The following is a 17,146-nucleotide window of genomic DNA, read 5'->3' as shown; positions in this document are numbered from 1 at the left end:
TTCTATTGTATGTTATTTTGTGCAATAGGGAGCATGCATATAGACTTATATAAATGAGATCTTACAGGTGCTCCCTGGACAAAAGGTTGTTCGGGAGCTGGCATCCTGATCCACTGGTGTAGGTGCCCCAGCTTGATTAGATTCTCCATCTTGTCCTTCAACTGACGACATTCCTCAGTTGTATGGCCTATGTCCGTGTGATAGGCACATCTTTTGCTTGCATCCCTTGGGTTATTTCCCCCTTTAAACATGGGACTTGGTTTTTGGTAGTGAACTACGTTGCCTGTTGTGAGGTAGATATTCTCCCGGGTGTCCACCAAGTTTGTGTATTTTGTGTATTGGGGCTCGTACCCCATCTTCCCCTCTTTGCGGGCTTGGTCTGGCTCTGATTCTTGCTGGAAGAGTTCCCTTAGTAATGACTTATGCTCGCTTCTACTGCTTCCATCTAGGATGGTTGAACTGATCCGGGAGCGACACTATATCCGGTTGGTGCCACTCTGTACCCAGAAAAATAGGCTAAATATATTGGAGCATATCCTGATGAAGCGGGCGCATAGACGGTCGAGGTCATGAGCTACATCCCAGGAGTTTCAGCAGGTTTGGACATTGTTGGTGGTGCCAGATAAGGATTTGTCGGGTATTGCATCCCGTACCTAGGAATGGTCTGTGTTGTTGGTTGCGGTGTCAGAGGCCATCCAAAAGCTTAGATTCGAGCTTCTTCCCAGTTGATGAAGCCTTTAGCCCTTCTTATAAAATCTTCTAGAGTGGTTGCCTTACTACGTTGCATGTCATCCCAGAGAGGGAATCCAATTTTGATTCCAGATTGGAGGGCTGCTAAATGTTGCCCATTGTCCACCTTAGTCTTTGAAGCTTCCTCTATGAAGCGTTGGATGTAAGCCCTAAGGGTCTCAGTGGGATGTTGCTTAATGTTGGCCAGCACACTGACCTCTATGTCAAGTTTCTTGGCGGATACGAATTGCTTATGGAAGGTCGAATGCAATCCAAACTAAGACTTGATTGATCTTGTCTTGAGCCTTTTCCACCATTCTTCAGCGGATCCGGCCAAGGTGATCGAAAAACATAGGCATTTGTCGTTGTCGCAGACATGGGCTACAATCATCAAGCGATTGTAGTGGGATAGATGGTCTCTAGGGTCGATGGTCCCGGTGTAGGCGGGTATATCCAGCATCTTGAACCCCTTGGGTAATACGACGTCAAGGATGTGTTTCACGCATGGTCCCTTTTCTTCATCTTCAGAGTCAGAACCTCCGTCTTCTTTTTTTCGGACTAGGCGGTCTGTGATTTTTTTGAGATTAGCTAGCTGCTCCATGAACTGCCTGGCCATTCCATCATCGACGGGAACTTTCTCGTTTCTCCTGTCGTTAAGGTTATTCCTTAAGTCACCTCCTTGGGGACGAATCTTCTCTTTACGGGCCTGCTCCTTTCGATCATTGAGGCCGTCTCGCAAATCTACGCAGGATGTGTCATCTCTCGAACTAATGGCTTCCGGCTCATCCCCACGCTTATGCCCTCCGTGATCCTTGTTCACGGATGCACTGGGATAAAAACGTCTTCCCTAGGCATCAGGTCCCGGAACATTATGGGGCCTGGTATCGTGCAGGCGCTTCCCCTGCGGATTGTTCAGGTGATTCCGTCCTGGGACATGATTCACTCGTTCTTTCCTGGGGTCCACCTTAGCCTTTGGAGCGGGAAGAGCTAGTGGAGTCTTCTTTTGGGGGTTTGTTTTTTCTATGGGATCGACTGCTTTGGCCTTCCCTTTGTCTTGAATGGGTTTCGAAGGACCGGGTCCAGGATGATTGGATCGTCCAGGAGGAAAAATGGGGGTTGCATTGTTAGGAACACCACTCCCTGTAAGTGGGACAACTGGCTAAGTTCTTGTGAGAGGAACTGTCGCGGGATCAACTATAAAGCCCTGGACAACAATAAATTCTTGAAAAGCTAGGAGGGATTCTTGCATCTAGCTGGTGGTCTCCTGCTGTTCCGCCATCTTTGCCTCTTGATCAAGGACTTGTCGTCTTAAACGAACCACTTCCAGGTCCTCTGGTTTAGATTCCACATCATCCTCGTCGAGGTCGACGGGATTTTCGACCTAATGGTCTTCATACCCCTCTCCGTCTTCTTCATAATACTCTTCTTCATATTCACCCCCTTCTTCGAAGTGCTGGGAGTCATCAGGCAGGGGCCCGTTATAGGGTATGTCCTCCAGTTGGTCTTGAGGAAGTTACTGCTCTTGCAATGGTTCTCCATTGTCTTGTTGTTGCTGTTAAGCGGGATCAAACATAGTATGTCTGGTATTCACCATCCTCGTAGATGACAAAGACTGGTTCAAGCTTCTTCTACCTCTTAATGAAAGCACCAAAATGTTTACTGAGTTTTTTCAGAAACTATAAATATATTTAGAAATAAGAGCTAGTAAGAAAGGAAGGAAATAAACAAGATCAAATTTTTTTACGTGATTGGGGCATTAATGAGCCTTAGTCCACGAGTCAATTGTATTGAACTTTAGAGGGTTTAGCAATGGAGGTTTTCTGCAAGTTCAGCAGCATTTTTGCATGCATGAAAAGTCGGATCCTTGCTACAGTGCACTAATGGCCCTATTTATAGGTGGCCATGTAGCTTAGATCAGACTAATCCGAGCCCAATAAAGATACAAGCATAATTGCTCTCTAATGGAGCTGTAGTACAAGTGTATAACGTGATTACATAATATTTAGTCTAGGCTGGCTTAAGCGCGGTAGAGCATTACAGCTGCCCCTTGTACGTTGATACGGACTGATGTGTGTGGGCTATCAGGGGGATTCTGGGGACAATATCTGTCAGAGTAGTGGCAGTATTGATCCCTAGGAGCATTGTACGTTCCGTGCGTATCCCTTTTGTAGGTTAGTTGAGGAGACCAACTGTCGGATTTCTCGGGAACACGTCAGTCGGGTGAAGAGTTGGTCTTGTTCTACTAGCACGTATGGTTCGGGTTCATTTACCCAGGTGGACATCAGCAAGTGACGACGGAATAAAGAGTATATCCTGGCAATGAGTTGAAGAGTGAGGATGGACCCGGAAACTCCATCCGGATCCCACATGGTGGAAACCGCCCCTTGGACTGGGATATCCACGACAATGATTTTCATCCTAGAGGATCGAGGTTGTGTGCACCCATGACGTTGGTCTGGGCCTTCATTTCAGGTCCGGGATCTCGTTATACTTGGATCATTGGCTAATTACCGAACCAAGGATGGGTGTAATGCCCTAAAATCCCTAATAAGGTTTAAGACCTTGGTTAGAAGGCCGGGAGGACTATAATTAATTTATTATGCCATTAAATTATTATATGCATCTTTATGTGAATTATATTATAATATGATGATAAATGCATGCATACGGGTTCATTTGTAATTATAAGGGCATTTTGGTAATTTGGCCCGTTGAGGGCATGATTGTGTATTTTCATGCATGTGGGTGAATTATGAATAATACCACATTATATGTGGATTTTTTCGAACCATTCCACATGAGACGATCATGGAATGCAAGTTATCGATATGGTCATAACGAGGTTAATTTCGGGGCTCGGGTTGAGTCTCGAGGTAATTTTGAGGATTAGAACATTACCGGGAATTAAAGGGTAATGGGATATGATTTATTAGAATTTAAGAATATTGAGAATAATAGGAATTGGAGGGTGTTATTTATGATTAACAAGATAGGCAGGAAATGACGATTTTGCCCTTGGTGGCCTTAAGAGGATTTGAAATGACCTAAGGGTATTTTAGTCTTTTCACCCTAAGGGATATATATTAGCCATTAGATGGTTGTGGAAGTTAACCAAAACAGAGCACCATATTCACCTTCTCCCGATCATCATTTCCTCTCCATTTCTCTTTGGATTTTGAAGCTCTTTTTGAGGAACCAAGCTAGGAAACCAAGCCTTGAGGGTTTTGGGTTATGCTCTACCATTGAAGAGGGTCCTAAGCTGAGATTGAGGTGAGTTTCTGGCCATTAAAACCTTAGTTCTTGCTCTATTTTTCTATTTGAGTTTCAGTTGGGTTTTGGTTTGAAAGTTGAGTTTCAATGGGAGTTTTTGGCTAGGGTTACTTGGGTTGTGATGCCTAAGACATATGTAGATGGTTTTTGGGTTCAATTGGGACTTAAAATGAGGTTTGGAAGTGTAACGCCCTGAATAACCAAGGCCGTTACACTGTGTGTTTAAAATAGTGCAAGACTTGCTAATCAAGTCATTTAAATAAAAATGTGAATCTAAGTCATAAAGGTTAGGTTTAAAAGATTTTCGTCATAAACAAATAATTTTCATTAAAATAAATGTTTGGTATATGGTATCCCAAATCAGGGTTTAAATGACGTGTTTACAAGATTTCCAAAAGTTATAAATAACCAAGGCCACTCTAATGGAAAAATACACATTTTAGGTTTCCGTCCCTGTACAATCCCTCGACCGTGGCAGCCGAGCAGCTGACAATGTACACCTCGCCCCCAGAGCTCTCCAACCCATGGTTGATTCATCTTACCCTTGCCTTTACCTGCACTACGAAGCACCCGTGAGCTGAGCCCCAGCAAGAAAACTATAACATCATAGAACAATCAATATCGATAACCAAATAATTCACAAAGCATAACCAAATGATTTACAAGACATTAATCAATTATCCAACAAGCCATAGCATTCACCTAATCAGTGATAACAGTCGATAAATCAACAATCTAACATCCAGATATTCAACATATCATATTCATCAAGTTAGCATCAGTACACATATCATATATGACTAGGGTCAATGCCCTTAGGTCGTACCCTCTGTTTAATCCACTATCTTTGGCTCACTTAGGCCAAGCCCAGTGTTCAACCCACTGACTTCGGTCCGCTTAAACCGAGCTAAGTGATTATTAAGCTTTCCTTAGCTACCAGTGGCCGAGCCGCGTCCTATGCGCCAATATTAATTTCAGCACTCTTAGGCCATTTATTTCATGTTCACATGGCATAATACCATCATACAATATTGCATACAAATATAGGGAACCCTTAGTCCCAACATAGTCACACAACCGGGTGCATTTTTCTTACCTTTAATTATGAGTGCTTTGATTAAGAAAGACGACCCTTAAGCACGATCCTGACCCGAGCCCTAGTGTACACCTAGTCACTCCATCAATAATAAGTGATCAAAGGTTTCTAGACCAAGTTCTAGCCTTCGAGACATCAAATTCCACCAAGCATGGTAGTGGAATCGATCCCGAGCACCCTAGGTTAAGTTCCCGCACCTTAAACCTCCTCAAGGCCAAAAATGCCTATAAGAGCCGCGGCCCTAGGCCCTCCATGCCGCGGCCCGCCTCCTACCAGAGGCCCAGCCTCCCAAAATAGCACACATGGGCCGTGGCCCTAAGCTTCCCATGCTGCGGCCCGCCCTCTTTCCTGACACAAATCTGTTCTAGAGGGTCGCGGCCCGACCCCTTCGAACCCAGAAAAATCCCAATTTTCAACAACCAAACCTCACTTAATTCAACCCAAAACCATCCCAATAACATATTTTAATTATCACAATAGTTCTAATATACTCCCAGCAGCAAAACCCATAGGAAAGCTAGCCTAAAGACTCATCAAAATCACACTTCAATCCTTGAAACCCAAAAGCTCATAAACCTCATAAAACAATATGCAATTCATAGAATTCAAGTGCTAAATCATAATTAAAAGCTTACATTTATTGAAGAACAAATCCATCTAGTAGTTGCTGAGCTAATCCCCAAGTCCTTAGCCTCAATTCAAGTGATTCCTAGCCCAAGATTCCACATTAGCTTGAAAGGTTAGCTTGAGAGAGAGTGTTTCTAGAGGAAGCAAGAGTGAGAGAGAAAATAGTCGGTTCTGGCCAAATTCTATCTGTTTCTTGGTTTTGTTTTATCTAACTCAAGTTACTTAAGTTAATCCCAAAGCTCGGGGTACCAAAAACATCCCCGAGGGTAGAATGGTAAATTTCTCCAATACTTCCTCCTAAACTCTCTAACTTCAAATATATCTCTGGTTATTTATTTTCATAACCCAATAACCCAAATAAATGTCTATTACCCAAAATACCCCTTGACTCGCCCCCACTCGCGTATCTGGTCCCGTTGTGACTTTCCCGCTAACTTGCTCCCTAGGATCACCTCGTGTCGTATGCTGCAAATATACCCACATAATAATGTGGTATCAATAGTTTGTCACAAATAATTACATTTATGCCCTCAACGGGCCAAAATTATATTATGCCTTTACAAGCTAAACAGGGCCCACATGCTTATCTAACACTCATAAACATGCATTTCACATATCCGTATAGTCATAGGATCATGCATATCACATAATCATGCATCTTATCAGTAATTTACATAACTACCAATTATGCCATCCCGTCACACTAATCAAGGTCCTTAAGCCTTACTAGTAATTTTGGGTTGTTACAGGAAGCTTTTGGTTCAGGTTGGAAATGGTGGAGTTGAAGGGGAGAAGAACCAGGGCATTTCTGCCTGGTTGTACCGCTACAGCGCCCATAAGGGGGCGCTACAACGCTAGTTGAGGGTTTGCCAATCTGCCTAGAGCACTGGGGCGCTAGGGGATAGCGCTACCCTGTTTCTTCAGATTCCTGTTTTGGGTGTTTTTAAGGGTTTTTGGCTCGGGGTTTCAATTCCTAAGGATCGGGATCGAATCTACTCACCATTTGGGTACAATTCGGGGTCCCGTGATTGAGGTTTAGGTCAAGACCCTTTTATTGTTGATTTCATTAATTGGAGGTTGTATTTGGTTATGACTAGGTGACCGCTTAAGGATTAAAGGATCGATCGTTCTCAAGGGTCGTTCAATTGTTATTTCTCGCTCGAACCAGAGGTAAGAAAACTGTACCTAGTATGTGATGCATGTGATGCACGAGAAATATGTGGTTAGGGCATGCCATGAATGTTGAATATGGGATTGATCAGAGATTAAGTCTCTGTGTTTGTGCATGATCCTAATTATGATAGTAATTGTTAAGTAAGCATGTTTAATGCTCTACATTTGGATATTTGACATGTGATATATGCTTGGTAGCATTGCTTACTTGTGCGTGGCACTGACTTACTAGTCAGAATCGACAATGGTGTCAGAACTAATTGTGAAGCTGTGACTTACTAGTCAAGTTCGACAGTAGTATTGAGCACTGGTCATATGTCATTGACCTATGAGTCAGGAGCGACATAAGAGTCATGAAGGCAGAACCAAAAAGATTAGATCCAATATATCTGCATTGAATGACTCATCATGAGCATTAATGTCGGACCGACCTCAAGTTCGATGAAAACTATAAGCGCTTGTTTAGTTCTATGACTAGTCACTTAGAGCCATGGCCAGAAGGCCCAGGTAACCGCATCGTCACATGGCTAAGGGTAAGGAACCCACACTAGTGAATCCCTGGTCACTCATTTGGTTTACGTAGTGACTCCTTTATCAGTCACTCATTTGGTTTACGTAGTATCTCCTTTATCAGTCACTCATCTAAGGGTGCAGATCTCATGTTAGTGACTTGCTCATCAGCCACTCATCTAAGGGTGCAAATCCCATATTAGTGACTTACTCTCTGTCACTCATCTGATTAGGGCTATCAGCCCCATCATGGTTAACAGAACCTCAAGTGTTAAATCATTCACCTGATTAGGGCTATAAGCCCTAGCATGGTTATCGGAGCCTCCAGTGTTAATCACTCATCTGTTTAGGATTGACTTATAGTCATCCTTACAGGAGGGCGTGGCCCACAACCATCATTGTTTGGACTTATTTGCATGCGTGAATATGGCTATTAATGCTAGGCATGCTGTAACGACCCAAAATTACTGTTATGGCTTAAGGGCCCTGATTAGGGTGCCGGGAGGGCATAATTGGTTTATGTGTGAGTTTATTGATTTAATGCGTGATTATATGATAAGCATGTTTGTGTGATTATATGAAGGTAAGTGTGGTTAAATGTTATATCTGTGAGAACCACATTATTATGTGGGTAGATCTGCAGCGTGTGACTTGAGGCAATCCTAGGGAGCCAGTTAGCGGGAAGTCACAACAGGACTTAATACTTGACTTGGGGCAAGTCAAGGGGTAATTCGGGTATTATATGATTATTTGGGTTATGGAAATAAATATATGGAGATATATTTTAGGATAGGAAGCTTAGGCGAGAATATTGGAGAAATTTACCGTTTTGCCCTCGGAGACGTTTCCGGCACCCCGAGCCTTGGGATTGACTTAATTAACCAAGGGTTAGACTAAACAAAAGAGAAACTGGTAGAATAAAACACAAACCGACCTATTTTTCTCTTCTCTTCCTTCTCCTTTCTCTCTCAAGAAAAACCACTAAATTCAAGGGAAATCAGCTGGGAACTCAGTGGTTTGGGTTGGAATCTTGAAGGTTTAATCTAGTGCTCAGCTAAGGAAACTCAACCAAGATTAAGGTAAGGGCTGAATCATATTCTTGAGCATTATAATTTTGAGTTTTGGCTGAGTATTAAGGGTGTTTGTGGTTTTTATGTTTAAGAATTGAATTAAAGCTGAGAAGCTTGGATTTTAGCTCAGGAATCTGTTAAGGAAGTGGTTCAACAAAGAAGGTAAGCTTCAATTCGTAATTTAGAGGTTAAAACCTAAGTTTGCATGACTGGTTTTTGAGTTCTTTAGTTGCTGGGTTTCAGAAATCAAAGTAGAGTTTTAATGAGTTTTTAAGCTGGATTTCTGTTGGATTATGCTGTTAGAATCGTACTAAAAGTCTTGTGGTTAATGGGTTTTGCTAATAGGGTGCTTTGGGCTGGTTTTGAATAAGGTTAGGATGTTAGAAATGGTGGATTTTCTGGGCACGAAGGGGTGGCCCGCAGCTCTGTTCTAGAGCGCTGCGGCCCTACGAAGCAAAGGAGCTAGGGAGGCTTGGCCGAAGGGGAGCGTCGCGGCACCACAGGGCAGGGCCGCGGCGCGTGTCTGCCTACTGAGGGGCTTGGTTTCTGCTTCAGGGGCGGGCCGCGGCTAGGTTTCAAGGGCCGCAGCCCTTAAGTGCATTCTTGACCTTTGGGGGGTTTCAAGCACGGGAACCTAACCTAGGGTGCTTGGTATCGATTCCACCACCGTGTTTGGTGGAACTCGATGTCCCGGAAGTTAGAATTATACCTGGAAACCTTTACGTGAATATTAATGGAATCCATTACCTTGGTTATGACTAGGTGTTAAGCTAGGGCTCGGGAAGCGGATCGTGCTCGAGGGAGGTCGCTCATAGTCAGTGAACGTGGAAATTAAAGGTAAGAAAACTGCACCCGGTTGTGTAATTGTAATGGGACTAAGGGTTCCCTAATATGTATGCTTTGAAAGGATGGTATTATGCCATGTGAACAGTAAATCAACGGCCTAAGAGTGCCAAGATTACACTAGCGCACATGGCACGGCTCGGCTACTGGCAGCCGAGGACAACTTATTATGCACTGAGCTCGGTTTAAGCGGGCCGGAGTCAGTGGGATAAACAGAGGGTGCGGCCTAAGTTGTCGGCCCTGTTAATCATGTAACTTGATTGCTATTTATGCTTGGTTGCAGCTTTGACTCTGAATACATGCTATGTGGTTAATATGAGTGTTAAGTGTTTGATCATGCCTAAAGGATTAATTATCTGTTATTGTTGTTTGTGATGCATATTATGTTTTCTTGCTAGGCCTTGGCTCACGGGTGCTACGTGGTGCAGGTAAAAGCAAGGGTAAACTTGATCAGCCCTGACTTGGAGAGCTCTGCGAGCTGAATGTACATGACCAGCTGCTCGGCCGCCACGGTTGAGGGGAAGGCAGGAATAGGGGAACCAGAAATGTCTGTTTTGCCTTAGAATGACTGATGATTGTTTGTATTTTGGAAATCTTGTAAACCGTCTTTTAAACACTGTTTCTTTTTGGGATCCCACGTGTAAAACAGTTTAATTATATAAAATGTATCTTTTGAATCCAAAACCCTTTTTAACCCTAGCGCATTTATGGTTAGTAACACGTTTTCAACTAAATGACTTGATTAGCAAGTCCTGCACCTTTATAAGTACACATTGTAGCGGTCTTGGCTATGCAGAGCGTTACACATGCACATTATGATTTTGTAACATGTTGTTACTATTCATGAGCATATTGAGTTTTCTTGATGGGCTTCGGCTCACGGGTGCTATGTGGTGCAGGTAAAGGCAAAAGAAAGCTGGACCATCCTTGAGTTAGAGAGCTGAGGTGATGATGTGTACATATGCAGCTGCTCGACCGCCACGGCCGAGGGTTGAAAGAGGAACTAGGGTTAAACCCTATTTTGCCGCTTAGGTTGATTGGTTATAAATATTTTGTTGTAATAAACCTTTAAATTATATTTTTTGGGATCCCAATGTATATGTTAAATGTTTTAGTGAAACGTTGTATCTTAACCAAAGTTTTTAACCCTAAACCGCTAATCATACTTAGTTACACGCTTATGGCCAAATGACTCAATTAGCGATTTAACACTATTTAAAATGCACTCTGTGACGATCCCTGGAGATTAGAGCGTTACAATGGGTCTGGGTCTTCAGGTGTAGTGCCCCAAATTTCCTAATAAGGTTTAGGACCTTAATTAGGAGGCCGGGAGGGCCATAATTGATTTAATATGTTATAAAATGAATATATGCATGTTAATGTGAATTATATTATTATATGATGATAAATGCATGCGTATGGGAGTATTTAAAATGATAAGGCCATTTTGGTAATTTGGCCTGTTGAGGGCATATTTGTAAATTGGGTGCATATTGTAATATGTGAATGAGATCTCATTATTATGGAGATATATTCGAGCTATGCGGCATGAGACGGTCATATATAATGAGTTAGCGGTTTTATCATAACGGGGTCAATTTTGGGGTAATAGAAATGTTTATTTGGTGATAGATTGGGAATATTTGAGATCAGGGTGAAATTCTGGAAGTTTTGACTATAGTGTCCCCGGGGGTGTTTTCGGGACCCCGAGCACAAGGTTTTATTTAAGGTTACTTAAGCTTGAAGTAGCTTGACAGATAAGAACATACGTTAGAAACTTTTCGTTCTCTCTCAGAACAGTCCGTTTTACCGTTTGAGCCTTTTTGAGGAAATCTTGAGTTCCAGGAGTCGGAATCAAGCGAGGGTCGAGGCATAGCGATCCTAGGAAAGATTAGAAGCTTCTTAACCGAAGGATTTGACGAGAAACAACCCAATCGAAGGTAATCTAAGTTTGAAGTTTTAAGTTTTTAAAGTTTTGAAGCTTAGAATTGGACTTTGTTAATTGTTGAGTTTTTGGTCAGTTTGAGCTTTGGGTTTTGAAGGTTTTGGAGTATTGGGAAGCTTGGGAACTTTGATTTGATGATTGGGGAATGTTTGGGTATGTTTTTGGAGGATTTGGAGTGTTTAAAACGCGTTTGGGAATGGCCCAGGGTTGGGGGCCGCGGCCCTGTTCTTGTGCGCCGCGGCCCTAGTTCGAAGAAGCAGGTGTCAGGAAGTGAGCCTTGCTGGGTGCCGCGGCCCTTGCCTCAGAGAACCCTGGGGGCCGCGGCCCAAGGTGCTAGGGCCGCAGCCCTTGCCTTGTTTTCGCCCCGTTTGCTCATTTTGACCCTGGGAACTTAGTTATGGGCCTCGGGAGTGTCCCTACTACTTGGATTAGTTTGGATTGATCTCTTGGGGGCTAGATATTGGTGTGGAACCTTTGATTATCATGTTATTAATGGTGTTCCATATATGGTTATGATTAGGTGACCACTAAGGACTTAAAGGTTGATCGTTCTCAAGGATCGTTCTTATATTGGTACTAGCTCGAATCTAAGGTAAGAAAACTGCACCCCAAAGTGTGACATGCATGGATATTTGTGAGGCATGTTGATTGTATAAATATGGACATGGATTGAATACAGAATTGACAAAAGTGTTAGTATCAGCTGTGAGGCTGTGACTTATTTGTCAGGCTCGGCAGTGTTACTGGACACAGGTCAGGAAGCGCTGACTTACTTGTCAGAACGGCCTTAGCGTGAATCACGCAAGCCAACAGAGATTAGATCTAATCGATTACTAGCATTGAATGACTCAAGGAGCATTAATGCCTGACCGACCCTGAGGGTCGATGAATAAATAGAGCTTGAAGGCCAGTGGCTTACCTATCAGCCACTCTCTTGCTAGAAAACAGAGCCTGAAGGCCAGTGGCTTACCTATCAGCCACTCTCTTGCTAGAAAACAGAGCTTGGAGGCTAGTGGCTTACTTAACAGCCACTCTCCCGCTACAAAACAGAGCTTGGAGGCTGGTGGCTTACTTAACAGCCACTCTCCCGCTAGAATCATGTGATGTGCACCCATTGGTTTGAAAGCTTTATATTCAGTGTGATTATAATGATAATCATTTGATAATGTTTATGAAAAGTGTTATGTTTTCTTGCTGGGCTTCGGCTCACGGGTGCTATGTGGTGCAGGTAAAGGCAAGAGGAAGCTAAACCATCCTTGAGTTGGAGGGCTTAGGTGATGACGTGTACATATGCGGCTGCTCGACCGCCACGGTCGAGGTTTAAAGTGGAACTAGGGTTGAACCCTGTTTTGCCGCTTAGAACGGCCTCTTGTAAATATTTTCTGTAATAAACTCTGAATTGTATTTTCGGGATCCCAATGTATATGTTAAACGTTTTAGTGAAACGTTATATCTTAACCAAAAAGTTTAATCCCTAAATCGCTAATCATACTTAGATCACGATTTTGGCCAAATGTCTCGATTAGCGAGTTTAGCACTATTTACAAGGCACACCGTAACGGTCCCAGGAGTTGGGGCGTTACATCAGGCCTCTAGTAACTTAGTGTTCGCTGGGCCCTGGTTGGGCCCAGGCCTCTCCTAAGAGTTCATGAGGCCCATTTGAGAATGCCACGTGTTCTTAGTGGAAAATATGGACAGCAGGTATAAAACTATATATGGCTTTGATGCATATGGCTTTGATGCATTATGCATACATTTCATAACTCAACAATAGTTGATAATGGCTTAATGTTGCTCATGCCTTAATATCATCACTAAATTGATTTGAAGCAACCATAACTACCATTACTATAAGATGTTCAATATCCTTATGAAGAATAACAATCAAGTCTCAACCCGATTCAACATACATATACTTTCTAAGGGACTTAAAGGCTTGATAATATCCATTTTAAGCATTTGAATTGAACTCTTTTGATCCTTCTACATGCCTATATCCCATTTAGGAAAGGCCGACTAAGTCATCTCCACTTTAAATGAACTTAACTCTGATATTAACTGTCATGGGTTCACCCTTCATGCAATGGAATTGTAATGACCTCCTTTCTTAACATACTTATATATAGTGTAAAAACAAAGTTTTACCTGAATATAACAATACTGAAATTCTGAATTTACAAAAACTTTATTAAATAATACATAAACTAATGTTCATAACTTCAAACTGTACAATACTCACAACTAAATAAAAACTTTATCTTACATACAAATCTTAATACTTTTATAAATAATTTCCGTGGCGTTACTACACCTTAACGTAGAAATGAAGGTGTATCCAACCGATAAATTGAAAAGCTTTATGTAAATTACAACGTTCATGAAATAATTTTAAAGCTTTAAGTAAATTATAAAGTTCACAAAATACTTTTAATGAAATATAATTATAAAATCAAGTTTCTCGTTTATTTATAAAATAGCATAGCAGAACTCCACTCCCTTCAGGTCAGCCCCATATGTACAGTCATGTTGGCTCCACGTATACTCATCAATAATTTATATTTGGGGTCTCTTACCTACAATACAAAACATTATCTGATGAGCTAAGGCTCAGTAAGTAGAATAACTACCTCATATGCATTAAAATAAACGTGCAACATGTTATGTATTTTCTTTCTTTCACTTTCCTTTCTTTTGGGCCCTAGAGGATGCTGTTGCCGGCATTACATAGGGAATCACATTCCCACCTGAACATAAACATGATAATAGGGAATTTCTCCCTCATAAACATTCATTATATAGGGACGTACATCTCCCTCCTTACATTTTTGGGACGTAGGTCTCCCAAGCAGTACCTCTACTTTAACGCTTTCAATAACTTGTTTGTGAACATTAAGCGTGCTTATGCATAAGAAATATAACATTCTTAAAAATAACTTATGCATAACAACATGTCAGAATAACATATAAAGCATATAAATGCACATAAGACACATAAACGACTTGTATTGTAGACGAGGATTCTACTTACCTTGCATCTTGATAAAACAACCGAAATTGTTAGCTTCCTGATAAAAACACAAACTATTAACTTACATAAAATCTACATGATGTAATTTTAGTTTATAGTTGTTGTTATTCTATTTTTCTTTTCTTCTTATTTTATTGTTTATTTTATGTCCAGGCATATGGTCATACAATAAATGTCCATGGCAAGATCCCGGTCTAAAAGTCATGGTCATGGTCATACGGAAATGTCCAGGTCATAGTATCAGTCCATAATAATAAGGAATAAGGTCATATAATAAAAGTCCAAATAATCCAAAGTGTGACAATAGCATATATAAGTTTAGTATTATAAAGATATATAAAAAAATAGTTTGTATTTCAATTTTGGCATTTGTAAAATATGACGACATGGTAAAATAATCAAAATATAAATTTTAGCATTTTAATGGCATAGTAAAGTAATCTATATATAACTTTGTCATTATAATGGCATGGTAACATAATCCATATATAAATTTTGGCATTATAGTAAAATAATCTATATATAAATTTTAGCATTATAACGGCATAGTAAAATAATTTATATATAACTTTTGGCATTATAACGGCATAGTAAATTAATCTATATATAAATTTTGGCATTATAACGGCATAGTAAAATAATATATATATAACTTTTGGCATTATAACGGCATAGTAAAATAATCTATATATAACTTTTGGCATTATAACGGCATAGTAAAATAATCTATACATATATAATAACTAAATAACTGAAATGAAAGGCTCGGGAAAGAGCTTACCTAAAAGGTTTTCGTAGGCTAGCGTTTCGGACAGAACTTCGCCTAGATCTTCAAGGTTTAGAACTTTAGAAGGGTGTTAAGAAGATTTTTGGGTAGAGTAAGAGAAAGGAAATTGAGGTTTTTTTGTGATTTCAATATGAGTTTTGGAATGGCTATTTATAGGAAAATTTTGGGTTACTATGCTAATAAAATATTTAAAATATAAAACATAGTGGAATAATAAAATATTCAAAATATAAACATGGTGGTTTGCTAAAGTCATTATTATAGCACTACTGCATCATCATGTGGGAACCATGGGGTGGACCCCGCTGTGGGACCCATGTGGACCCTACTGTGGGACTCTTGTGGACCTCACTGTGGGACCCACTATGAATAGTACCCGGTGAATAGTAAAAAAATGAAAATTTCTCAATCTTCTTATATTACTTAGTTTAACATTTTTGACTCACAACCTTTTCTGAAAATGTTTCTCTAACACCCATAAATTAATTATTCCCACTTGTTGGTTACTTCAACAACTTAGAATTGTTAAAATCCCATAATAGAAAACAACTATATCCCCAACGGTCAGGATCACTATTCACCAACGGTCATAAACGGCTAGTTTTTGTACTATAAATGCTTGTTCTTTCAACTATTTACTTGCAAACTTCTTCATCTCTTACCCCTTCTAGATAAAATTCATCATCTAAACATGAATTTCTCTTTATTTTTCATAACTTTAGTGATTGTTTTCTTGTATTTAGCATCATTCTATGGGTATTATACTAATGAAATGCCCATGAATGTTATAGTTGCATATTCATTAGTTATTCTTCCACTTTACTTAATAGCTCTAACATTCAGTTAGCATTGTAATGCACTCAAAAGTATGAATAAAAAAAATATCTTCTCTTATTTTTCATAATTGTTGTAATGTATTTGTAAAAAGAAATGGGAGTTACAGGAATGCTCGTGCTACACATTGAATCATTAAAGACTATGCGAGCCTTTCAACCATTCAAGTAACAATATACACATCTTCTTCACATGTCGTGTTCCTCATGCACACTTACGTTTCTTGAACAACTTCCACCAAATTATGCTCGTCTACAACTATGAGTGCATTCCTAAATCAATGTTCACTAACCAAGATACTCACATTATGGTATGATAAATCCCAACACCAATGTTTACCTAAACATGCACAAGCCACATTCAATATGGTCTAAATAACTCATACTCAACATCTCTTTCACCTCTTACATACTTTACATTCTCTTTATTATATTTTTATGTTGTGCATATGGAGAGCTAGATCAATGCTTATAACATACACAATATGACTCTTTTGAGACAATCTAATATTTCTACAATTTTGTTAAGATCTTTGTAATCCTAGATTTTATATTTTCTTTACTTTAATATATTATAAAAGAAATAAAAGATGACTTTAGATGGCCTAATTAAGAAGATGCTATCTTTCTATTAGCTCGGAACTTCTCTATTTTCATTAATTTAAAGAAGAAGAAAAAAGTCATCACAATCTTGGGATGATAAATATTAAAGCGAGATGTTAAGATCTGAGAAGGGTAAAATTGTTTTTATACTGATTGTTGACAACTCATTAAGTTACATCTATTGAAATTGAATGACTTAAAAGATTCCTTTTTTCACTGTGCTTTTCAAACCTGAGACCATGTTATGTCTTGTCTTTTACCCACCACAACAATTCAATTTCTTACAAACAAGCTTAATTGCAAACCACATCCACATTAATACTTTCTGAACCTCTTAAATCCACCCCTAGTGTTATAAAAACGACAATTTGGTAAGAAACTTATATTTACTTGCTTACCCACACGTGAGCTCTGAATTTTATTTTCATTTTTATAATGGTTAGGTTACTACTCTCTTCTCTTCTCTCTCTTATTCATAACCCACAACCTGTATAAATTGTAGCCCAACATTGTACTAAGAAACACTTTAAAATTTTGTTCTCTACCCTTTTTCATAGATGTGTTTTTTAGCTCTGCCCAAGTACTTTTGCATGGCCAAAAACCAATGTAGGCACAGTAATTTTCCTATAGAA

The sequence above is a fragment of the Humulus lupulus genome, chromosome 2 (genome assembly GCF_963169125.1).
Source record: "Humulus lupulus chromosome 2, drHumLupu1.1, whole genome shotgun sequence".
NCBI lineage: Eukaryota > Viridiplantae > Streptophyta > Magnoliopsida > Rosales > Cannabaceae > Humulus > Humulus lupulus.
Note: the sequence above shows the minus strand (reverse complement) of the source record.